The 26,745-nt window shown below is 40.3% G+C and overlaps 1 protein-coding gene and 1 long non-coding RNA gene across 6 annotated transcripts in view; one reads left to right on the top strand and one right to left on the bottom strand.

The window, feature by feature from the left end:
* The window catches only part of LOC126747662 (disco-interacting protein 2), a 149,571-nt gene that overhangs the window by 32,013 nt on the left and 90,813 nt on the right, over nt 1–26,745 (top strand). The gene's annotated exons all lie outside the window — the stretch shown is intronic.
* On the bottom strand, nt 1,724–17,344 carry LOC126747666 (uncharacterized). 5 transcript variants are annotated; one of them, XR_007664310.1, is made up of 4 exons: nt 9,661–9,708; nt 8,769–8,926; nt 6,818–6,933; nt 1,724–2,045 (listed from the first exon to the last, which is right to left on the bottom strand). It is a non-coding gene; the product is annotated as an uncharacterized LOC126747666 (long non-coding RNA). The 5 variants fall into 5 exon arrangements; XR_007664309.1 differs by lacking the exon at nt 6,818–6,933 and adding an exon at nt 6,451–6,566; XR_007664308.1 differs by lacking the exons at nt 1,724–2,045; nt 8,769–8,926; nt 9,661–9,708 and adding exons at nt 2,826–3,421; nt 9,136–9,293; nt 16,632–16,763 and having other exon boundaries at nt 6,725–6,933.

Below are 26,745 nucleotides of genomic sequence, written 5' to 3'. Positions count from 1 at the left end.
TGACTAAATTCCCATTTTGTCATATCCCCGGATCCTTTCGCACTTTAATCCCGCAATTAATGGCTGCAATTATTATTACAACGAGACGAGGGGTGGGAGAGGGTGTGTGTGTGCATATGACAAGCGGGTAAACTCCAGTAGGACCTAAATTACGTCGGGATGTCGCGAAACCAAGTTATAAACTGGTCCGGGGGTTTCGTAATGCGCCACGTTTGTTTATGGGAAATTTTCTTTCCTGATGTTAAATTATTAACTTTAACAAGCGTGAAAAAATCGAAGGATTCTAGGTAGAGAGAAATCAAACTCGGAATTAACTGTTGTTAATCGCGTCGAATTATCTACTGACACACTTCTCACAAAACAATGCGAAATTATAATTCGGTGCAAGGCTCATTAAAAAGAGACCAATTACGTAACGCGATTACGTTCGGTGATTTTTTCTTCTCGAATGGAACAATGAACAGTGTAACGCGTGCGAACCATTGACGATTTTTTGAGCGGAAACGGGACGATTTAGCTTGAAAAACGACCTCTGAACCTTTATGAGAGGAGTTAACACTCCCACAAAGAACGAACGGGAGGAAACAGTCTTTAAAATAATGACAGAAAAGTGGCCATTACATTGTTCTCATCCTTCTTATTCCCTTGATAGTAAAAGACGTCCCTTCTCTATATCTTCACCTGCCGATAATGTCCTCCCCAAGGAACTCGTGCATATTGATAAGCTTCTGCAGTTGTTTCTTGTTGGTATTATATCGATGCCTATAGGTGGTGCTCGAATATTTGATGGCCTTTCGTCCTACATTCCGCGCCGCGTCGTATCTTTTTGTTTTCCGGCCTCAGTTCCCACGAAAATCAGATGCGATACGTTTCCCTGTTTAGATAATAAATTAGATAATCTTCTCTACTCGCGTAATATGTTATAATAGTACGCGCGTGTTAATTAACGAGGTTTCCCGTCTTTGTGTCCGGTTAAGGTTCCGTGTTTTATGCGTAACCAAATTTTTCTAGAAAGACGTTTTAATTAGGACCTAACTAAACCTGCGTCTCATTCCCAACCGCCATGTCACGAAAACAGCGGGTTATAACAGGATTGGAGCTGAAATAAGGGAATGAGAGCACTTTGAAAATTCGGAAAAAGTCATTGTTTGACCTCGTTTTTGAGCCCAAAAATTGGCCTCAAAAACGCGAGATCTCAGCTAATATGAGACCTATGGTCTTGTGGATGGTCTCGTTGGATTCAGAATGAAAAAACTAAGACAAAACCGTTGGAATTTTCCAGGTAGTGCCCATAGAAGCCGAGATATCGACCTCCAAAGTTTGGGATTTTTCATTTTTAGGGTATACCCCCCCGTATCGAATTTTTTCACCAAAAATTGATTTTTTTCGAAATCAAACTAAGTATACCAGCGTGTTATTTGGGTCACCTAGATTACGAAAACACCGGGTTATAACAGGATCCGAGCAGAACTAAGGGAATGAGAGCACTTTGAAAATCCTGAAAAAGTCGGTTTTCGACGTCCGTTTTTGAGGCCAAAAATGGGCATCAAAAATGCCATATCTCAGCTATTAGAAGAGCTACGACCTTGCGGATGGTCTCGTTGGATTCAGAACGACGAAACTAAGACAAAACCGTTGGAATTTTTCCGATAGCTCCCATAGAAGTTGAGATATCGACCTTCAAAGTTTGGACTTTTTCATTTTTCGGGTATACCCCCCCGTATCGAATTTTTTCACCAAAAATTGATTTTTTTCGAAATCAAACTAAGTATACCAGCGTGTTATTTGGGTCACCTAGATTACGAAAACACCGGGTTATAACAGGATCCGAGCAGAACTAAGGGAATGAGAGCACTTTGAAAATCCTGAAAAAGTCGGTTTTCGACGTCCGTTTTTGAGGCCAAAAATGGGCATCAAAAATGCCATATCTCAGCTATTAGAAGAGCTACGACCTTGCGGATGGTCTCGTTGGATTCAGAACGACGAAACTAAGACAAAACCGTTGGAATTTTCCAGATAGCTCCCATAGAAGTTGAGATATCGACCTTCAAAGTTAGGACTTTTTCATTTTTCGGGTATACCCCCCCGTATCGAATTTTTTCACCAAAAATTGATTTTTTTCGAAATCAAACTAAGTATACCAGCGTCTTATTTGGGTCACCTAGATTACGAAAACACCGGGTTATAACAGGATTCGAGCAGAACTAAGGGAATGAGAGCACTTTGAAAATCCTGAAAAAGTCGGTTTTCGACGTCCGTTTTTGAGGCCAAAAATGGGCATCAAAAATGCCATATCTTAGCTATTAGAAGAGCTACGACCTTGCGGATGGTCTCGTTGGATTTAGAACGACGAAACTAAGACAAAACCGTTGGAATTTTCCAGATAGCTCCCATAGAAGTTGAGATATCGACCTTCAAAGTTAGGACTTTTTCATTTTTCGGGTATACCCCCCCCGTATCGAATTTTTTCACCAAAAATTGATTTTTTTCGAAATCAAACTAAGTATACCAGCGTCTTATTTGGGTCACCTAGATTACGAAAACACCGGGTTATAACAGGATCCGAGCAAAACTAAGGGAATGAGAGCACTTTGAAAATCCTGAAAAAGTCGGTTTTCGACGTCCGTTTTTGAGGCCAAAAATGGGCATCAAAAATGCCATATCTCAGCTATTAGAAGAGCTGCGACCTTGCAAATGGTCTCGTTGGATTCAAAACGACGAAACTAAGACAAAACCGTTGGAATTTTCCCGATAGCTCCCATAGAAGCCGAGCTATCGACCATCAAAGTTTGGACTTTTTCATTTTTCGGGTATACCCCCCCGTATCGAATTTTTTCACCAAAAATTGATTTTTTTCGAAATCAAACTAAGTATACCAGCGTGTTATTTGGGTCACCTAGATTACGAAAACACCGGGTTATAACAGGATCCGAGCAGAACTAAGGGAATGAGAGCACTTTGAAAATCCTGAAAAAGTCGGTTTTCGACGTCCGTTTTTGAGGCCAAAAATGGGCATCAAAAATGCCATATCTCAGCTATTAGAAGAGCTACGACCTTGCGGATGGTCTCGTTGGATTTAGAACGACGAAACTAAGACAAAACCGTTGGAATTTTCCCGATAGCTCCCATAGAAGCCGAGATATCGACCTTCAAAGTTAGGACTTTTTCATTTTTCGGGTATACCCCCCCGTATCGAATTTTTTCACCAAAAATTGATTTTTTTCGAAATCAAACTAAGTATACCAGCGTGTTATTTGGGTCACCTAGATTACGAAAACACCGGGTTATAACAGGATCCGAGCAGAACTAAGGGAATGAGAGCACTTTGAAAATCCTGAAAAAGTCGGTTTTCGACGTCCGTTTTTGAGGCCAAAAATGGGCATCAAAAATGCCATATCTCAGCTATTAGAAGAGCTACGACCTTGCGGATGGTCTCGTTGGATTTAGAACGACGAAACTAAGACAAAACCGTTGGAATTTTCCCGATAGCTCCCATAGAAGCCGAGATATCGACCTTCAAAGTTAGGACTTTTTCATTTTTCGGGTATACCCCCCCGTATCGAATTTTTTCACCAAAAATTGATTTTTTTCGAAATCAAACTAAGTATACCAGCGTGTTATTTGGGTCACCTAGATTACGAAAACACCGGGTTATAACAGGATCCGAGCAGAACTAAGGGAATGAGAGCACTTTGAAAATCCTGAAAAAGTCGGTTTTCGACGTCCGTTTTTGAGGCCAAAAATGGGCATCAAAAATGCCATATCTCAGCTATTAGAAGAGCTACGACCTTGCGGATGGTCTCGTTGGATTTAGAACGACGAAACTAAGACAAAACCGTTGGAATTTTCCCGATAGCTCCCATAGAAGCTGAGATATCGACCTTCAAAGTTTGGATTTTTTCATTTTTCGGGTATACCCCCCCGTATCGAATTTTTTCACCAAAAATTGATTTTTTTCGAAATCAAACTAAGTATACCAGCGTGTTATTTGGGTCACCTAGATTACGAAAACACCGGGTTATAACAGGATCCGAGCAAAACTAAGGGAATGAGAACACTTTGAAAATCCTGAAAAAGTCGGTTTTCGACGTCCGTTTTTGAGGCCAAAAATGGGCATCAAAAATGCCATATCTCAGCTATTAGAAGAGCTACGACCTTGCGGATGGTCTCGTTGGATTCAGAACGACGAAACTAAGACAAAACCGTTGGAATTTTCTCGATAGCTCCCATAGAAGCCGAGATATCGACCTTCAAAGTTAGGACTTTTTCATTTTTCGGGTATACCCCCCCGTATCGAATTTTTTCACCAAAAATTGATTTTTTTCGAAATCAAACTAAGTATACCAGCGTGTTATTTGGGTCACCTAGATTACGAAAACACCGGGTTATAACAGGATCCGAGCAGAACTAAGGGAATGAGAGCACTTTGAAAATCCTGAAAAAGTCGGTTTTCGACGTCCGTTTTTGAGGCCAAAAATGGGCATCAAAAATGCCATATCTCAGCTATTAGAAGAGCTACGACCTTGCGGATGGTCTCGTTGGATTTAGAACGACGAAACTAAGACAAAACCGTTGGAATTTTCCCGATAGCTCCCATAGAAGCCGAGCTATCGACCATCAAAGTTTGGACTTTTTCATTTTTCGGGTATACCCCCCCGTATCGAATTTTTTCACCAAAAATTGATTTTTTTCGAAATCAAACTAAGTATACCAGCGTGTTATTTGGGTCACCTAGATTACGAAAACACCGGGTTATAACAGGATCCGAGCAGAACTAAGGGAATGAGAGCACTTTGAAAATCCTGAAAAAGTCGGTTTTCGACGTCCGTTTTTGAGGCCAAAAATGGGCATCAAAAATGCCATATCTCAGCTATTAGAGGAGCTACGACCTTGCGGATGGTCTCGTTGGATTCAGAACGACGAAACTAAGACAAAACCGTTGGAATTTTCCCGATAGCTCCCATAGAAGCCGAGCTATCGACCATCAAAGTTTGGACTTTTTCATTTTTCGGGTATACCCCCCCGTATCGAATTTTTTCACCAAAAATTGATTTTTTTCGAAATCAAACTAAGTATACCAGCGTCTTATTTGGGTCACCTAGATTACGAAAACACCGGGTTATAACAGGATCCGAGCAGAACTAAGGGAATGAGAGCACTTTGAAAATCCTGAAAAAGTCGGTTTTCGACGTCCGTTTTTGAGGCCAAAAATGGGCATCAAAAATGCCATATCTCAGCTATTAGAAGAGCTACGACCTTGCGGATGGTCTCGTTGGATTTAGAACGACGAAACTAAGACAAAACCGTTGGAATTTTCCAGATAGCTCCCATAGAAGTTGAGATATCGACCTTCAAAGTTTGGACTTTTTCATTTTTCGGGTATACCCCCCCGTATCGAATTTTTTCACCAAAAATTGATTTTTTTCGAAATCAAACTAAGTATACCAGCGTGTTATTTGGGTCACCTAGATTACGAAAACACCGGGTTATAACAGGATCCGAGCAAAACTAAGGGAATGAGAACACTTTGAAAATCCTGAAAAAGTCGGTTTTCGACGTCCGTTTTTGAGGCCAAAAATGGGCATCAAAAATGCCATATCTCAGCTATTAGAAGAGCTACGACCTTGCGGATGGTCTCGTTGGATTTAGAACGACGAAACTAAGACAAAACCGTTGGAATTTTCCAGATAGCTCCCATAGAAGCCGAGATATCGACCTTCAAAGTTTGGGTTTTTTCATTTTTCGGGTATACCCCCCCGTATCGAATTTTTTCACCAAAAATTGATTTTTTTCGAAATCAAACTAAGTATACCAGCGTGTTATTTGGGTCACCTAGATTACGAAAACACCGGGTTATAACAGGATCCGAGCAAAACTAAGGGAATGAGAACACTTTGAAAATCCTGAAAAAGTCGGTTTTCGACGTCCGTTTTTGAGGCCAAAAATGGGCATCAAAAATGCCATATCTCAGCTATTAGAAGAGCTACGACCTTGCAAATGGTCTCGTTGGATTCAAAACGACGAAACTAAGACAAAACCGTTGGAATTTTCCCGATAGCTCCCATAGAAGCCGAGCTATCGACCATCAAAGTTTGGACTTTTTCATTTTTCGGGTATACCCCCCCGTATCGAATTTTTTCACCAAAAATTGATTTTTTTCGAAATCAAACTAAGTATACCAGCGTGTTATTTGGGTCACCTAGATTACGAAAACACCGGGTTATAACAGGATCCGAGCAGAACTAAGGGAATGAGAGCATTTTGAAAATCCTGAAAAAGTCGGTTTTCGACGTCCGTTTTTGAGGCCAAAAATGGGCATCAAAAATGCCATATCTCAGCTATTAAAAGAGCTACGACCTTGCGGATGGTCTCGTTGGATTTAGAACAACGAAACTAAGACAAAACCGTTGGAATTTTCCAGATAGCTCCCATAGAAGTTGAGATATCGACCTTCAAAGTTTGGACTTTTTCATTTTTCGGGTATACCCCCCCGTATCGAATTTTTTCACCAAAAATTGATTTTTTTCGAAATCAAACTAAGTATACCAGCGTCTTATTTGGGTCACCTAGATTACGAAAACACCGGGTTATAACAGGATTCGAGCAGAACTAAGAGAATGAGAGCACTTTGAAAATCCTGAAAAAGTCGGTTTTCGACGTCCGTTTTTGAGGCCAAAAATGGGCATCAAAAATGCCATATCTCAGCTATTAGAAGAGCTGCGACCTTGCGGATGGTCTCGTTGGATTTAGAACGACGAAACTAAGACAAAACCGTTGGAATTTTCCAGATAGCTCCCATAGAAGTTGAGATATCGACCTTCAAAGTTTGGACTTTTTCATTTTTCGGGTATACCCCCCCGTATCGAATTTTTTCACCAAAAATTGATTTTTTTCGAAATCAAACTAAGTATACCAGCGTCTTATTTGGGTCACCTAGATTACGAAAACACCGGGTTATAACAGGATCCGAGCAGAACTAAGGTAATGAGAGCACTTTGAAAATCCTGAAAAAGTCGGTTTTCGACGTCCGTTTTTGAGGCCAAAAATGGGCATCAAAAATGCCATATCTCAGCTATTAGAAGAGCTACGACCTTGCGGATGGTCTCGTTGGATTCAGAACGACGAAACTAAGACAAAACCGTTGGAATTTTCCAGATAGCTCCCATAGAAGTTGAGATATCGACCTTCAAAGTTTGGACTTTTTCATTTTTCGGGTATACCCCCCCGTATCGAATTTTTTCACCAAAAATTGATTTTTTTCGAAATCAAACTAAGTATACCAGCGTCTTATTTGGGTCACCTAGATTACGAAAACACCGGGTTATAACAGGATCCGAGCAAAACTAAGGGAATGAGAGCACTTTGAAAATCCTGAAAAAGTCGGTTTTCGACGTCCGTTTTTGAGGCCAAAAATGGGCATCAAAAATGCCATATCTCAGCTATTAGAAGAGTTACGACCTTGCAAATGGTCTCGTTGGATTCAGAACGACGAAACTAAGACAAAACCGTTGGAATTTTCCCGATAGCTCCCATAGAAGCCGAGCTATCGACCATCAAAGTTTGGACTTTTTCATTTTTCGGGTATACCCCCCCGTATCGAATTTTTTCACCAAAAATTGATTTTTTTCGAAATCAAACTAAGTATACCAGCGTCTTATTTGGGTCACCTAGATTACGAAAACACCGGGTTATAACAGGATCCGAGCAGAACTAAGGGAATGAGAGCACTTTGAAAATCCTGAAAAAGTCGGTTTTCGACGTCCGTTTTTGAGGCCAAAAATGGGCATCAAAAATGCCATATCTCAGCTATTAGAAGAGCTGCGACCTTGCGGATGGTCTCGTTGGATTCAGAATGACGAAACTAAGACAAAACCGTTGGAATTTTTCCGATAGCTCCCATAGAAGTTGAGATATCGACCTTCAAAGTTTGGACTTTTTCATTTTTCGGGTATACCCCCCCGTATCGAATTTTTTCACCAAAAATTGATTTTTTTCGAAATCAAACTAAGTATACCAGCGTCTTATTTGGGTCACCTAGATTACGAAAACACCGGGTTATAACAGGATCCGAGCAGAACTAAGGGAATGAGAGCACTTTGAAAATCCTGAAAAAGTCGGTTTTCGACGTCCGTTTTTGAGGCCAAAAATGGGCATCAAAAATGCCATATCTCAGCTATTAAAAGAGCTGCGACCTTGCGGATGGTCTCGTTGGATTCAGAATGACGAAACTAAGACAAAACCGTTGGAATTTTTCCGATAGCTCCCATAGAAGTTGAGATATCGACCTTCAAAGTTTGGACTTTTTCATTTTTCGGGTATACCCCCCCGTATCGAATTTTTTCACCAAAAATTGATTTTTTTCGAAATCAAACTAAGTATACCAGCGTCTTATTTGGGTCACCTAGATTACGAAAACACCGGGTTATAACAGGATCCGAGCAGAACTAAGGGAATGAGAGCACTTTGAAAATCCTGAAAAAGTCGGTTTTCGACGTCCGTTTTTGAGGCCAAAAATGGGCATCAAAAATGCCATATCTCAGCTATTAGAAGAGCTACGACCTTGCGGATGGTCTCGTTGGATTTAGAACGACGAAACTAAGACAAAACCGTTGGAATTTTCCAGATAGCTCCCATAGAAGTTGAGATATCGACCTTCAAAGTTTGGACTTTTTCATTTTTCGGGTATACCCCCCCGTATCGAATTTTTTCATCAAAAATTGATTTTTTTCGAAATCAAACTAAGTATACCAGCGGCTTATTTGGGTCACCTAGATTACGAAAACACCGGGTTATAACAGGATCCGAGCAAAACTAAGGGAATGAGAGCACTTTGAAAATCCTGAAAAAGTCGGTTTTCGACGTCCGTTTTTGAGGCCAAAAATGGGCATCAAAAATGCCATATCTCAGCTATTAGAAGAGCTACGACCTTGCGGATGGTCTCGTTGGATTCAGAATGACGAAACTAAGACAAAACCGTTGGAATTTTTCCTATAGCTCCCATAGAAGTTGAGATATCGACCTTCAAAGTTTGGACTTTTTCATTTTTCGGGTATACCCCCCCGTATCGAATTTTTTCACCAAAAATTGATTTTTTTCGAAATCAAACTAAGTATACGAGCGTCTTATTTGGGTCACCTAGATAACGAAAACACCGGGTTATAACAGGATCCGAGCAAAACTAAGGGAATGAGAGCACTTTGAAAATCCTGAAAAAGTCGGTTTTCGACGTCCGTTTTTGAGGCCAAAAATGGGCATCAAAAATGCCATATCTCAGCTATTAGAAGAGCTACGACCTTGCGGATGGTCTCGTTGGATTCAGAATGACGAAACTAAGACAAAACCGTTGGAATTTTTCCTATAGCTCCCATAGAAGTTGAGATATCGACCTTCAAAGTTTGGACTTTTTCATTTTTCGGGTATACCCCCCCGTATCGAGTTTTTTCACCAAAAATTGATTTTTTTCGAAATCAAACTAAGTATACCAGCGTCTTATTTGGGTCACCTAGATTACGAAAACACCGGGTTATAACAGGATCCGAGCAAAACTAAGGGAATGAAAGCACTTTGAAAATCCTGAAAAAGTCGGTTTTCGACGTCCGTTTTTGAGGCCAAAAATGGGCATCAAAAATGCCATATCTCAGCTATTAGAAGAGCTACGACCTTGCAAATGGTCTCGTTGGATTCAAAACGACGAAACTAAGACAAAACCGTTGGAATTTTCCCGATAGCTCCCATAGAAGCCGAGCTATCGACCATCAAAGTTTGGACTTTTTCATTTTTCGGGTATACCCCCCCGTATCGAATTTTTTCACCAAAAATTGATTTTTTTCGAAATCAAACTAAGTATACCAGCGTCTTATTTGGGTCACCTAGATTACGAAAACACCGGGTTATAACAGGATCCGAGCAGAACTAAGGGAATGAGAGCACTTTGAAAATCCTGAAAAAGTCGGTTTTCGACGTCCGTTTTTGAGGCCAAAAATGGGCATCAAAAATGCCATATCTCAGCTATTAGAAGATCTACGACCTTGCGGATGGTCTCGTTGGATTCAGAATGACGAAACTAAGACAAAACCGTTGGAATTTTTCCGATAGCTCCCATAGAAGTTGAGATATCGACCTTCAAAATTTGGACTTTTTCATTTTTCGGGTATACCCCCCGTATCGAATTTTTTCACCAAAAATTGATTTTTTTCGAAATCAAACTAAGTATACCAGCGTCTTATTTGGGTCACCTAGATTACGAAAACACCGGGTTATAACAGGATCCGAGCAAAACTAAGGGAATGAGAGCACTTTGAAAATCCTGAAAAAGTCGGTTTTCGACGTCCGTTTTTGAGGCCAAAAATGGGCATCAAAAATGCCATATCTCAGCTATTAGAAGAGCTACGACCTTGCGGATGGTCTCGTTGGATTTAGAACGACGAAACTAAGACAAAACCGTTGGAATTTTCCAGATAGCTCCCATAGAAGTTGAGATATCGACCTTCAAAGTTTGGACTTTTTCATTTTTCGGGTATACCCCCCCGTATCGAATTTTTTCACCAAAAATTGATTTTTTTCGAAATCAAACTAAGTATACCAGCGTCTTATTTGGGTCACCTAGATTACGAAAACACCGGGTTATAACAGGATCCGAGCAAAACTAAGGGAATGAGAGCACTTTGAAAATCCTGAAAAAGTCGGTTTTCGACGTCCGTTTTTGAGGCCAAAAATGGGCATCAAAAATGCCATATCTCAGCTATTAGAAGAGCTACGACCTTGCGGATGGTCTCGTTGGATTTAGAACGACGAAACTAAGACAAAACCGTTGGAATTTTCCAGATAGCTCCCATAGAAGTTGAGATATCGACCTTCAAAGTTTGGACTTTTTCATTTTTCGGGTATACCCCCCCGTATCGAATTTTTTCATCAAAAATTGATTTTTTTCGAAATCAAACTAAGTATACCAGCGGCTTATTTGGGTCACCTAGATTACGAAAACACCGGGTTATAACAGGATCCGAGCAAAACTAAGGGAATGAGAGCACTTTGAAAATCCTGAAAAAGTCGGTTTTCGACGTCCGTTTTTGAGGCCAAAAATGGGCATCAAAAATGCCATATCTCAGCTATTAGAAGAGCTACGACCTTGCGGATGGTCTCGTTGGATTTAGAACGACGAAACTAAGACAAAACCGTTGGAATTTTCCAGATAGCTCCCATAGAAGTTGAGATATCGACCTTCAAAGTTTGGACTTTTTCATTTTTCGGGTATACCCCCCCGTATCGAATTTTTTCATCAAAAATTGATTTTTTTCGAAATCAAACTAAGTATACCAGCGTCTTATTTGGGTCACCTAGATTACGAAAACACCGGGTTATAACAGGATCCGAGCAAAACTAAGGGAATGAGAGCACTTTGAAAATCCTGAAAAAGTCGGTTTTCGACGTCCGTTTTTGAGGCCAAAAATGGGCATCAAAAATGCCATATCTCAGCTATTAGAAGAGCTACGACCTTGCGGATGGTCTCGTTGGATTTAGAACGACGAAACTAAGACAAAACCGTTGGAATTTTCCAGATAGCTCCCATAGAAGTTGAGATATCGACCTTCAAAGTTTGGACTTTTTCATTTTTCGGGTATACCCCCCCGTATCGAATTTTTTCATCAAAAATTGATTTTTTTCGAAATCAAACTAAGTATACCAGCGTCTTATTTGGGTCACCTAGATTACGAAAACACCGGGTTATAACAGGATCCGAGCAAAACTAAGGGAATGAGAGCACTTTGAAAATCCTGAAAAAGTCGGTTTTCGACGTCCGTTTTTGAGGCCAAAAATGGGCATCAAAAATGCCATATCTCAGCTATTAAAAGAGCTGCGACCTTGCGGATGGTCTCGTTGGATTCAGAATGACGAAACTAAGACAAAACCGTTGAAATTTTTCCGATAGCTCCCATAGAAGTTGAGATATCGACCTTCAAAGTTTGGACTTTTTCATTTTTCGGGTATTCCCCCCCGTATCGAATTTTTTCATCAAAAATTGATTTTTTTCGAAATCAAACTAAGTATACCAGCGTCTTATTTGGGTCACCTAGATTACGAAAACACCGGGTTATAACAGGATCCGAGCAAAACTAAGGGAATGAGAGCACTTTGAAAATCCTGAAAAAGTCGGTTTTCGACGTCCGTTTTTGAGGCCAAAAATGGGCATCAAAAATGCCATATCTCAGCTATTAGAAGAGCTACGACCTTGCGGATGGTCTCGTTGGATTTAGAACGACGAAACTAAGACAAAACCGTTGGAATTTTCCAGATAGCTCCCATAGAAGTTGAGATATCGACCTTCAAAGTTTGGACTTTTTCATTTTTCGGGTATACCCCCCCGTATCGAATTTTTTCACCAAAAATTGATTTTTTTCGAAATCAAACTAAGTATACCAGCGTCTTATTTGGGTCACCTAGATTACGAAAACACCGGGTTATAACAGGATCCGAGCAAAACTAAGGGAATGAGAGCACTTTGAAAATCCTGAAAAAGTCGGTTTTCGACGTCCGTTTTTGAGGCCAAAAATGGGCATCAAAAATGCCATATCTCAGCTATTAGAAGAGCTACGACCTTGCGGATGGTCTCGTTGGATTTAGAACGACGAAACTAAGACAAAACCGTTGGAATTTTCCAGATAGCTCCCATAGAAGTTGAGATATCGACCTTCAAAGTTTGGACTTTTTCATTTTTCGGGTATACCCCCCCGTATCGAATTTTTTCACCAAAAATTGATTTTTTTCGAAATCAAACTAAGTATACCAGCGTCTTATTTGGGTCACCTAGATTACGAAAACACCGGGTTATAACAGGATCCGAGCAAAACTAAGGGAATGAGAGCACTTTGAAAATCCTGAAAAAGTCGGTTTTCGACGTCCGTTTTTGAGGCCAAAAATGGGCATCAAAAATGCCATATCTCAGCTATTAGAAGAGCTGCGACCTTGCGGATGGTCTCGTTGGATTCAGAATGACGAAACTAAGACAAAACCGTTGGAATTTTCCCGATAGCTCCCATAGAAGCCGAGATATCGACCTTCAAAGTTTGGACTTTTTCATTTTTCGGGTATACCCCCCCGTATCGAATTTTTTCACCAAAAATTGATTTTTTTCGAAATCAAACTAAGTATACCAGCGTCTTATTTGGGTCACCTAGATTACGAAAACACCGGATTATAACAGGATCCGAGCAAAACTAAGGGAATGAGAGCACTTTGAAAATCCTGAAAAAGTCGGTTTTCGACGTCCGTTTTTGAGGCCAAAAATGGGCATCAAAAATGCCATATCTCAGCTATTAGAAGAGCTACGACCTTGCGGATGGTCTCGTTGGATTTAGAACGACGAAACTAAGACAAAACCGTTGGAATTTTCCAGATAGCTCCCATAGAAGTTGAGATATCGACCTTCAAAGTTTGGACTTTTTCATTTTTCGGGTATACCCCCCCGTATCGAATTTTTTCATCAAAAATTGATTTTTTTCGAAATCAAACTAAGTATACCAGCGTCTTATTTGGGTCACCTAGATTACGAAAACACCGGGTTATAACAGGATCCGAGCAAAACTAAGGGAATGAGAGCACTTTGAAAATCCTGAAAAAGTCGGTTTTCGACGTCCGTTTTTGAGGCCAAAAATGGGCATCAAAAATGCCATATCTCAGCTATTAGAAGAGCTACGACCTTGCGGATGGTCTCGTTGGATTTAGAACGACGAAACTAAGACAAAACCGTTGGAATTTTCCAGATAGCTCCCATAGAAGTTGAGATATCGACCTTCAAAGTTTGGACTTTTTCATTTTTCGGGTATACCCCCCCGTATCGAATTTTTTCACCAAAAATTGATTTTTTTCGAAATCAAACTAAGTATACCAGCGTCTTATTTGGGTCACCTAGATTACGAAAACACCGGGTTATAACAGGATCCGAGCAAAACTAAGGGAATGAGAGCACTTTGAAAATCCTGAAAAAGTCGGTTTTCGACGTCCGTTTTTGAGGCCAAAAATGGGCATCAAAAATGCCATATCTCAGCTATTAGAAGAGCTACGACCTTGCGGATGGTCTCGTTGGATTTAGAACGACGAAACTAAGACAAAACCGTTGGAATTTTCCAGATAGCTCCCATAGAAGTTGAGATATCGACCTTCAAAGTTTGGACTTTTTCATTTTTCGGGTATACCCCCCCGTATCGAATTTTTTCACCAAAAATTGATTTTTTTCGAAATCAAACTAAGTATACCAGCGTCTTATTTGGGTCACCTAGATTACGAAAACACCGGGTTATAACAGGATCCGAGCAAAACTAAGGGAATGAGAGCACTTTGAAAATCCTGAAAAAGTCGGTTTTCGACGTCCGTTTTTGAGGCCAAAAATGGGCATCAAAAATGCCATATCTCAGCTATTAGAAGAGCTACGACCTTGCGGATGGTCTCGTTGGATTTAGAACGACGAAACTAAGACAAAACCGTTGGAATTTTCCAGATAGCTCCCATAGAAGTTGAGATATCGACCTTCAAAGTTTGGACTTTTTCATTTTTCGGGTATACCCCCCCGTATCGAATTTTTTCACCAAAAATTGATTTTTTTCGAAATCAAACTAAGTATACCAGCGTCTTATTTGGGTCACCTAGATTACGAAAACACCGGGTTATAACAGGATCCGAGCAAAACTAAGGGAATGAGAGCACTTTGAAAATCCTGAAAAAGTCGGTTTTCGACGTCCGTTTTTGAGGCCAAAAATGGGCATCAAAAATGCCATATCTCAGCTATTAGAAGAGCTACGACCTTGCGGATGGTCTCGTTGGATTTAGAACGACGAAACTAAGACAAAACCGTTGGAATTTTCCAGATAGCTCCCATAGAAGTTGAGATATCGACCTTCAAAGTTTGGACTTTTTCATTTTTCGGGTATACCCCCCCGTATCGAATTTTTTCACCAAAAATTGATTTTTTTCGAAATCAAACTAAGTATACCAGCGTCTTATTTGGGTCACCTAGATTACGAAAACACCGGGTTATAACAGGATTCGATGAGAAATAAGGGAATGAGAGCACTTTGAAAATTCAGAAATTGTCACTTTCTGACCTCATTTTTGAGCCCAAAAATGGGCATCAAAAATGCCATATCTCAGCTATTAGAAGAGCTACGACCTTGCGGATGGTCTCGTTGGATTCAGAACGACGAAACTAAGACAAAACCGTTGGAATTTTCCCGATAGCTCCCATAGAAGTTGAGATATCGACCTTCAAAGTTTGGACTTTTTCATTTTTCGGGTATACCCCCCCGTATCGAATTTTTTCACCAAAAATTGATTTTTTTCGAAATCAAACTAAGTATACCAGCGTCTTATTTGGGTCACCTAGATTACGAAAACACCGGGTTATAACAGGATTCGAGCAGAACTAAGGGAATGAGAGCACTTTGAAAATCCTGAAAAAGTCGGTTTTCGACGTCCGTTTTTGAGGCCAAAAATGGGCATCAAAAATGCCATATCTCAGCTATTAGAAGAGCTACGACCTTGCGGATGGTCTCGTTGGATTCAGAATGACGAAACTAAGACAAAACCGTTGGAATTTTTCCGATAGCTCCCATAGAAGTTGAGATATCGACCTTCAAAGTTTGGACTTTTTCATTTTTCGGGTATACCCCCCCGTATCGAATTTTTTCACCAAAAATTGATTTTTTTCGAAATCAAACTAAGTATACCAGCGTCTTATTTGGGTCACCTAGATTACGAAAACACCGGGTTATAACAGGATCCGAGCAAAACTAAGGGAATGAGAGCACTTTGAAAATCCTGAAAAAGTCGGTTTTCGACGTCCGTTTTTGAGGCCAAAAATGGGCATCAAAAATGCCATATCTCAGCTATTAGAAGAGCTACGACCTTGCGGATGGTCTCGTTGGATTTAGAACGACGAAACTAAGACAAAACCGTTGGAATTTTCCAGATAGCTCCCATAGAAGTTGAGATATCGACCTTCAAAGTTTGGACTTTTTCATTTTTCGGGTATACCCCCCCGTATCGAATTTTTTCATCAAAAATTGATTTTTTTCGAAATCAAACTAAGTATACCAGCGTCTTATTTGGGTCACCTAGATTACGAAAACACCGGGTTATAACAGGATCCGAGCAAAACTAAGGGAATGAGAGCACTTTGAAAATCCTGAAAAAGTCGGTTTTCGACGTCCGTTTTTGAGCCCAAAAATGGGCATCAAAAATGCCATATCTCAGCTATTAGAAGAGCTGCGACCTTGCGGATGGTCTCGTTGGATTCAGAATGACGAAACTAAGACAAAACCGTTGGAATTTTCCCGATAGCTCCCATAGAAGCCGAGCTATCGACCATCAAAGTTTGGACTTTTTCATTTTTCGGGTATACCCCCCCGTATCGAATTTTTTCACCAAAAATTGATTTTTTTCGAAATCAAACTAAGTATACCAGCGTCTTATTTGGGTCACCTAGATTACGAAAACACCGGGTTATAACAGGATTCGAGCAGAACTAAGGGAATGAGAGCACTTTGAAAATCCTGAAAAAGTCGGTTTTCGACGTCCGTTTTTGAGGCCAAAAATGGGCATCAAAAATGCCATATCTCAGCTATTAGAAGAGCTACGACCTTGCGGATGGTCTCGTTGGATTTAGAACGACGAAACTAAGACAAAACCGTTGGAATTTTCCAGATAGCTCCCATAGAAGTTGAGATATCGACCTTCAAAGTTTGGACTTTTTCATTTTTCGGGTATACCCCCCCGTATCGAATTTTTTCATCAAAAATTGATTTTTTTCGAAATCAAACTAAGTATACCAGCGTCTTATTTGGGTCACCTAGATTACGAAAACACCGGGTTATAACAGGATCCGAGCAAAACTAAGGGAATGAGAGCACTTTGAAAATCCTGAAAAAGTCGGTTTTCGACGTCCGTTTTTGAGCCCAAAAATGGGCATCAAAAATGCCATATCTCAGCTATTAGAAGAGCTGCGACCTTGCGGATGGTCTCGTTGGATTCAGAATGACGAAACTAAGACAAAACCGTTGGAATTTTCCCGATAGCTCCCATAGAAGCCGAGCTATCGACCATCAAAGTTTGGACTTTTTCATTTTTCGGGTATACCCCCCCGTATCGAATTTTTTCACCAAAAATTGATTTTTTTCGAAATCAAACTAAGTATACCAGCGTCTTATTTGGGTCACCTAGATTACGAAAACACCGGGTTATAACAGGATCCGAGCAAAACTAAGGGAATGAGAGCACTTTGAAAATCCTGAAAAAGTCGGTTTTCGACGTCCGTTTTTGAGGCCAAAAATGGGCATCAAAAATGCCATATCTCAGCTATTAGAAGAGCTGCGACCTTGCGGATGGTCTCGTTGGATTCAGAATGACGAAACTAAGACAAAACCGTTGGAATTTTCCCGATAGCTCCCATAGAAGCCGAGATATCGACCTTCAAAGTTTGGACTTTTTCATTTTTCGGGTATACCCCCCCGTATCGAATTTTTTCACCAAAAATTGATTTTTTTCGAAATCAAACTAAGTATACCAGCGTCTTATTTGGGTCACCTAGATTACGAAAACACCGGATTATAACAGGATCCGAGCAAAACTAAGGGAATGAGAGCACTTTGAAAATCCTGAAAAAGTCGGTTTTCGACGTCCGTTTTTGAGGCCAAAAATGGGCATCAAAAATGCCATATCTCAGCTATTAGAAGAGCTGCGACCTTGCGGATGGTCTCGTTGGATTCAGAATGACGAAACTAAGACAAAACCGTTGAAATTTTTCCGATAGCTCCCATAGAAGTTGAGATATCGACCTTCAAAGTTTGGACTTTTTCATTTTTCGGGTATTCCCCCCCGTATCGAATTTTTTCATCAAAAATTGATTTTTTTCGAAATCAAACTAAGTATACCAGCGTCTTATTTGGGTCACCTAGATAACGAAAACACCGGGTTATAACAGGATTCGAGCAGAACTAAGGGAATGAGAGCACTTTGAAAATCCTGAAAAAGTCGGTTTTCGACGTCCGTTTTTGAGGCCAAAAATGGGCATCAAAAATGCCATATCTCAGCTATTAGAAGAGCTACGACCTTGCGGATGGTCTCGTTGGATTTAGAACGACGAAACTAAGACAAAACCGTTGGAATTTTCCAGATAGCTCCCATAGAAGCCGAGCTATCGACCATCAAAGTTTGGACTTTTTCATTTTTCGGGTATACCCCCCCGTATCGAATTTTTTCACCAAAAATTGATTTTTTTCGAAATCAAACTAAGTATACCAGCGTCTTATTTGGGTCACCTAGATTACGAAAACACCGGATTATAACAGGATCCGAGCAGAACTAAGGGAATGAGAGCACTTTGAAAATCCTGAAAAAGTCGGTTTTCGACGTCCGTTTTTCAGGCCAAAAATGGGCATCAAAAATGCCATATCTCAGCTATTAGAAGAGCTGCGACCTTGCGGATGGTCTCGTTGGATTCAGAATGACGAAACTAAGACAAAACCGTTGGAATTTTCCCGATAGCTCTTATAGAAGTTGAGATATCGACCTTCAAAGTTTGGACTTTTTCATTTTTCGGGTATACCCCCCCGTATCGAATTTTTTCACCAAAAATTGATTTTTTTCGAAATCAAACTAAGTATACCAGCGTCTTATTTGGGTCACCTAGATTACGAAAACACCGGGTTATAACAGGATCCGAGCAGAACTAAGGTAATGAGAGCACTTTGAAAATCCTGAAAAAGTCGGTTTTCGACGTCCGTTTTTGAGGCCAAAAATGGGCATCAAAAATGCCATATCTCAGCTATTAGAAGAGCTGCGACCTTGCGGATGGTCTCGTTGGATTCAGAATGACGAAACTAAGACAAAACCGTTGGAATTTTCCCGATAGCTCCCATAGAAGCCGAGATATCGACCTTCAAAGTTTGGACTTTTTCATTTTTCGGGTATACCCCCCCGTATCGAATTTTTTCACCAAAAATTGATTTTTTTCGAAATCAAACTAAGTATACCAGCGTCTTATTTGGGTCACCTAGATTACGAAAACACCGGGTTATAACAGGATTCGATGAGAAATAAGGGAATGAGAGCACTTTGAAAATTCAGAAATTGTCACTTTCTGACCTCACTTTTGAGCCCAAAAATGGGCCTCAAAAATGCAAGATCTCAGCTAATATGAGACCTACGATCTTGTGGATGGTCTCGTTGGATTCAGAAGGACGAAACTAAGAGAAAACCGTTGGAATTTTTCAGATAGTGCCCATAGAAGCCGAGATATCGACCTTCAAAGTTTGGGATTTTTTATTTTTCGTATCGAATTTTTCACTATAAATTTAATTTTTTAGAACTAACTAGTGTTCGAAAAAAGTTAAGAACACTTACAAGCAGTCAAACTGCCTCAAATTCCTCTAATAGACTTACAGATTACATTCAAATGCCTCGAGAGGTTAATGAGTACGTAGTACCTCCCCACTTCCCCATGCGCGAGTCCGCCAAAAAAAAAAACGACCGATTAAAGTGAGGACTTTTAAAGTAGCACTCGCAAGTGTGGTGGTACCTCGCGGTCATATAATCGCATTCGCGCTTCCCTACTCTATTATTAACGTAAAGTGGTACCGGTGCGGTTTAATATACAGTTCGATATTGTAATAATTGCGGTGCCCCCAGGGGGACTCTCGATAAACTCGCCACGATAACGAGACGGCCCGGGTCGGTTTTTTTTCTTTTTTTGACGAGATGGTGAATGCGCCGCGGTGGTACCGTCGCGTCGTCTCCTTGTTGTTTTTTGTTTTCCTCACACAATGGTGAATGCGCCCCACTTTAACGCGGTCCTCTTTTGTTTGTTTCAGGTAAGAAGTCTAAACAGCCGCCCTCGAAGGCTCGAGACTCGGAGGGCAACAGCTCCTACACGGAGGACAACTCGCACTAAGGGCCCCATGAATGGGTTTTAGGTTAATTTTAGGTTTGCCATATTATTTCCTTCCTCTCTCCCTTTAGCGACGGCCCACTTAAGCTCTACCGGGCCCGATTGTTCGGGCTTGTGTAAATACGTAACGGCTGGTGATATTGACCTCTTTTTTTTACCCGTCCCACCCCCCCTTTTACTTTTAACTAGTAATAATGTAATAATAAAGGAATTTTAGTATTTGTCACGTTTTAGTCATTTTTTTTTAGGTCGTAAAAACACCCTCTCTCGCCCCTCCGGGTTATTGTGTTCCCCATTAATTCCCTGCGTTAAAAAGTGTAAATCCAATATGAAACTTTTCTTCCAGGCGGGGGGGAAATGAAACTCGCGTTAGGGTGACGGGACGTTGTCAGATGCTGTCCCCCTCCCCCTTCCTGTTTACTGGAATTATCGCTATATCAATCCCGGTTAAGTGCGGGGATTACAGGGAAAGTCTGTGAAAATAAACCGATCAACTGAACATTTATCGAGCGCAAACGGGACGAATTAAGCGAATTGTTTGGTAAAAATGCGACCATCTGACAACGCTGGTATTCGAGTTACCTTCAATTATCTAAAAGTAGTTTATGAGTAGTTCAAATTCTCTTACAGGCAGTCAAAGTGTCTTTGATTTCTCGAAATGAGTCTGAGATACTCTCAAGTGTCTGATGAAGGCTTCAGAGTACTGAGAAGACTTTTCCAGGCAGTCAGAGTGTCTCAGACTCTTGCAAAAAAGTCTCAGATAGTCTCAAGTGTCTGGAAGAAACTTAGAAGGCTCTTACAGGCAGTCAAAGTGCCTCAAATGCCTAGAAAAGAGTCTCAGATACTCTCAAGTGCCTGAAAGAAACTTTGAAGCCTCTTACAGGCAGTCAAAGTGCCTCAAATGCCTATAAAAGAGTCTCAGATACTGTCAAGAGCCTGGAAGAATTTTAGAAGGCTCTTACAGGTACTCCAAGTGCCTCAAATGCCTAGAAAAGAGTCTCAGATACTCTCAAGTGCCTGGAAGAAACTTTAAAGCCTCTTACAGGCAGTCCAAGTGCCTCAAATGCTTAGAAAAGAGCCTCAGACACTCTCAAGTGCCTGGAAGAAACTTTGAAGCCTCCTACAGGCAGTCCAAGTGCCTCAAATGCCTAGAAAAGAGTCTCAGATACTCTCAAGTGCCTGGAAGAAACTTAGAAGGCTCTTACAGGCAGTCCAAGTGCCTCAAATGCCTGGAATACACTTTCAGGTACTCTCATGTGCCTGGAAGAAACTTTGAAGCCTCTTACAGGCAGTCAAAGTGTCAAAGCAGTCAATTTTTCACCCTTAAGTCCTGGAAATTGTCAACTTTTTAACTAGTCAAAGACCTTCAGAAAAAACGGCAAAATCTGAAAAAACTTTTCTTGTGAATCCAGGCAGGTGGATAGTCAGTTGTTTATTCCAGGCAGTTGAACCGAACACGTCATATCCAGATTGGAAAATTCCTTCAAGTGCCTGGAAACTAACGATTTTTTTACTGCTAGAAAAAATTTGGCAATGTTCCTTGTTGTTCCAGGCAGGTGGATAGTCAATTGTTTTTTCCAGGCAATTGGAGGCAATCAAGAAAATATTCAATTGGCTGAAACATGAAAGTTCCTTCAAGTGGCTGAAATTCCTAGAAAAGAGTCTTAGATCCTCTTAAGTGCCTGAAAGAAACTTAGAAACTTCTTACAGGCAGTCAAAGTGCCTCGAATGCCTAGAAAAGAGTCTCAGATACTCTCAAGTGCCTGGAAGAAACTTAGAAGCCTCTTACAGGCAGTCAAAGTGCCTCAAATGCCTAGAAAAGAGTCTCACATACTCTCAAGTGCCTGGAAGAAACTTTGAAGCCTTTTACAGGCAGTCAAAGTAGCTCAAATGTCTAGAAAAGAGTCTCAGATACTCTCAAGTGCCTGGAAGAGACTTAGAAGACTCTTACAGGCAGTCAAAGTAGCTCAAATGTCTAGAAAAGAGTCTCAGATACTCTCAAGTGCATGGAAGAAACTTAGAAGGCTCTTACAGGTAGTCAAAGTGCCTCAAATGCCTAGAAAAGAGTCTCACATACTCTCAAGTGCCTGGAAGAAACTTTGAAGCCTCTTACAGGCAGTCAAAGTAGCTCAAATGTCTAGAAAAGAGTCTCAGATACTCTCAAGTGCATGGAAGAAACTTACAAGGCTCTTACAGGTAGTCAAAGTGCCTCAAATGTCTAGAAAAGAGTCTCAGATACTCTCAAGTGCCTGGAAGAAACTTAGAAGCCCCTTACAGGCAGTCAAAGTGCCTCAAATGCCTAGAAAATAGTCTCAGATACTCTCAAGTGCCTGGAAGAAACTTTGAAGGCTCTTACAGGCAGTCAAAGTGCCTCTAATGCCTAGAAAAGAGTCTCAGATACTCTCAAGTGCCTGGAAGAGACTTAGAAGACTCTTACAGGCAGTCCAAGTGCCTCAAATGTCTAGAAAAGAGTCTTAGATACTCTCAAGTGCCTGGAAGACACTTAGAAGTCTCTTACAGGCCGTCCAAGTGCCTCAAATGTGTAGAAAAGAGTCTCAGATACTCTCAAGTGCCTGGAAGAAACTTAGAAGGCTCTTACAGGCAGTCAAAGTGCCTCAAATGTCTAGAAAATAGTCTCAGATACTCTCAAGTGCCTGGAAGAAACTTAGAAGGCTCTTACAGGTAGTCAAAGTGCCTCAAATGTCTAGAAAAGAGTCTCAGATACTCTCAAGTGCCTGGAAGAAGCTTAAGAGTACTTAGAAGTATCTTACAGGCTTCCAAAGTGCCTCAAATGCTTAGAAAAGAGTCTCAGATACTCTCAAGTGCCTGGAAGGAACTTTGAAGCCTCTTACAGGCAGTCAAAGTGCCTCAAATGCCTAGAAAAGAGTCTCAGACACTCTCAAGTGCCTGGAAGAGACTTACAAGACTCTTACGGGCAGTCCAAGTGCCTCAAATGCTTAGAAAAGAGTCTCAACTACTCTCAAGTACCTGGAAGAGACTTAGAAGCCTCTTACAGGCAGTCGAAGTGCCTCAAATGCCTGGAATACACTTTCAGATACTCTCAAGTGCCTGGAAGAAGCTTAAGAGTACTTACAGGCATCCGAACTGCCACAAAGGCCTGGAATTATCCCCTCTTCTTTCCCAAAAAGCGACGCTGCCAAAACTCGTACTTTTCCCTGAAAAACCTTCAAAATGATTTTTTTAATTAGGAAACTCATCTGACACCAACAAAGTAATTAATCCGAGGTCCTTTTTACACGGACTCTAATTAATTAATAACCGAACGCTTTATGCATTCACGAGGGCCTATTAGTTTCCAACGATTGGTTAATTTTATTTTATACTTTCTGGCATAAGTGAGGAGAAAGAGGAGAGAGAGAGAGAGAGAGAGAGAGGACGAAGTCTAAAGTCTATTTTAAAACGTTCGATTGTTTATCGGGATGAATGAAACGCACTCGTTTTTCTTGTTGGGGGTCTTGACGACGACAAACAAAGCAGGAAACAAAAGAGCGTTTCGTTAGGACCCCCCCGGGAGAGAACAAACAAAAGAAATCGAGGAGGAAAATGGGAAATTTTTCCGACGTGATGCAGTTTTCCACCCCCACCCCCCATCCCCCTGCTACCCGAAAAGTGGCTTTTATAAGAAGAAAAGGGAGTGGGACCCCCGTGTGTCAAAGTCGTCGCATTCTTTTCCGGAAAATGATGCGTGCAGCTAAAATTTCCTCTCTAGGAATTTCTCAGAAAGGGAAATCACTTTATATTAGACACCAAAAATTGAGCGGATCGAATGGACTTTGCCCTCTCCTCCCCACCTCCAGAAATGCCCGGAAAATTGGCCCCCTCAGATTTCCTCAAGCCTATATCGGCAATTTTCCGGCGCCAATTCCAAATTGTCATAAAACGAACATCGCCCATGGTTTATCGAATGCATACTCAAATAAACCCCCGATTAGGGCGCGCAAGTTTCTATATAAACGATCATCATCAAGGACACAATTGTACGTTTAATTTCCCTTATAAACTACTACCTACTCTACTCCCGTACCTCTGTCTGGATAATCCGGTGTGCCCCGGTCTGGGAAAACGGTCCGGATATATTAGATTAGATGGGAGTTTAGAAGGAATTGCTTTCGGTTTATTACCTAATGGAACTGGAAAGTTAGCTGAGAGTTAGATAAAGAAGAGTCTACTGGAAACAATTGTAGAAGCATTGTTGTAGGGCTTGATTGGCTCTACAAGTTTGTTCTCTATGGTTTTTTTGATTTGGCCAATAGGAAGCGAGATATTTGAAGGTTTGTCTTGGGTTGACTGGTGATGAACAGATCGGGCCTGGGAAATGTTTGAGTGTAGATTTCACGGAAATGGTTGGTCCTGGAGGGAAAATGGTTAAAACCATTCTTATAGGGCGTGATCTAATTAACAAATTTGCCCTCTACACTTTTTTTAATTAGGCCAATAGAAAGGGAGATATTTGAAGATTTGTCTTGGGTTGACCAATGATGGGACCCCTTTTGGATCTGGGAAATGTTTAAGTGCAAATTTTTCGAAAACGGTTGATCCTAGAGAAAAAATGTTAAGAATCATTCTTATAGAGTATGATCCATTTAACAAGTTTGCCCTCTACAGTTTTTTTGATTTGGCCAATAGGAAACGAGATATTGGAAGGTTTGCCGTGGCTTGACCGATGATGAACACTTTTGGCCCTGGAAAACGTTTAAGTGCACATAAAAAATTGCCTCAAATGCCTGGAATTAAATAAATAACTTCTTTAAATGCCCGAATAAATGACTCCAAAAGCCTTGGCTAAGTTATACCTCAAATCCCTAAAAAAACACGAAGAAATACTCCAAAAGTCTGGAAAACACGGAAGTTTTGGTATAGCCCGGATCTGCAAAAGCCCCAAACAATTTTAAGAATAATGACAAATGCCTGGAATAAAATAAATAACTAGTGTAAATGCCTGGATAAATGACCCTTAATGCCTGGAACAGAACTTCAGAAGCCTAGAAAAGCCTGGAATAACATTAAAAATGATGTTGAATGGCAGGACTAGATTTCCAGGAAATGGTTGATTTTTAGAGAAAAAAATTTAGAACCATTCTTGTAGAGCATGATCCAATTAACAAGTTTGCCCTCTACAATTTTTTTGATTTGACCAATAGGAAGCGAGATATTTGACAGTTTGTCTTGGCTTGATTGAAAATGACCAATTATCGGTCAAGCAATTTTCAAGTGCAAATTTCTCGAAAACGATTGATCCTAGAGAAAAAATCATTAGAATCATTCTTGTTGGGCATGATCCAATTAACAAGTTTGCCCTCTACAATTTTTTTCATTTGACCAATAAGAAGCAAGATATTTGACAGTTTGTCTTGGCTTGACCAATGATGACCAGTTTGGCCTCAAGTAATTTTCAAGTGCAAATTTCTCGAAAACGGTTGATTCTAGAGAAAAAATCATTAGAATCATTCTTGTTGGACATGATCCAATTAACAAGTTTACCCTTTACAGTTTTTTTGATTTGACCAATAGGAAGCGAGATATTTGGCAGTTTATCTTGGCTTGACCAATGATGACCAGTTTAGCCTCAAGTAATTTTCAAGTGCAAATTTCTCGAAAACGATTGATCCTAAAAGAAAAATTATTAGAATCATTCTTATAGAGCACGAACTATTTAACAAGTTTGCCCTCTACAATTTTTTTGATTTGACCAATAGGAAGCGAGATATTTGACAGTTTGTCTTGGCTTGACCAATGATGACCAGTTTGGCCTCAAGTACTCTTCAAGTGCAAATTTCTCGAAAACGGTTGATCCTAGAGGAAAAATCATTAGAATCATTCTTGCTGAGCATGATCCAGTTAACAAGTTTGTCCTCTACAATTTTTTTCATTTGACCAATAGGAAGCGATATATTTGACAGTTTATCTTGGCTTGACCAATGATGACCAGTTTAGCCTCAAGTAATTTTCAAGTGCAAATTTCTCGAAAACAGTTGATCCTAGAGGAAAAATGATTAGACTCATTCTTCATGAGCATGATCCAATTAACAAGTTTGCCCTCTACAATTTTTTTCATTTGACCAATAGGAAACGAGATATTTGACAGTTTGTCTTGGCTTGACCAAAAATGACCAATTATCGGTCACGCAATTTTCAAGTGCAAATTTCTCGAAAACGGTTGATCCTAGAGAAAAAATCATTACAATCATTCTTGTTGGACATGATCCAATTAACAAGTTTGCCCTCTACAATTTTTTTAATTTGACCAATAGGAAGCGAGATATTTGACAGCTTGTCTTGGCTTGATCGAAAATGACCAATTATCGATCACGCAATTTTCAAGTGCAAATTTCTCGAAAACGGTTGATCCTAGAGAAAAAATCATTACAATCATTCTTGTTGGACATGATCCAATTAACAAGTTTGCCCTCTACAATTTTTTTGATTTGACCAATAGGAAGCGAGATATTTGACAGTTTGTCTTGGCTTGATCAAAAATGACTAATTATCGGTCACGCAATTTTCAAGTGCAAATTTCTCGAAAACGGTTAATTCTAGAGAAAAAATCATTAGAATCATTCTTGTTGAGCATGATCCAATTAACAAGTTTGCCCTCTACACTTTTTTTAATTAAACCAATAGGAAGCGAGATATTTGACAGCTTGTCTTGGCTTGATCGAAAATGACCAATTATCGGTCACGCAATTTTCAAGTGCAAATTTCTCGAAAACGGTTGATCCTAGAGAAAAAATCATTACAATCATTCTTGTTGGACATGATCCAATTAACAAGTTTGCCCTCTACAATTT

This window comes from Anthonomus grandis, chromosome 19 (assembly GCF_022605725.1).
Source record: "Anthonomus grandis grandis chromosome 19, icAntGran1.3, whole genome shotgun sequence".
NCBI lineage: Eukaryota > Metazoa > Arthropoda > Insecta > Coleoptera > Curculionidae > Anthonomus > Anthonomus grandis.
The sequence above is the reverse complement of the archived record's forward strand: the minus strand, read 5'-3'. Positions and strand labels throughout refer to the sequence as shown.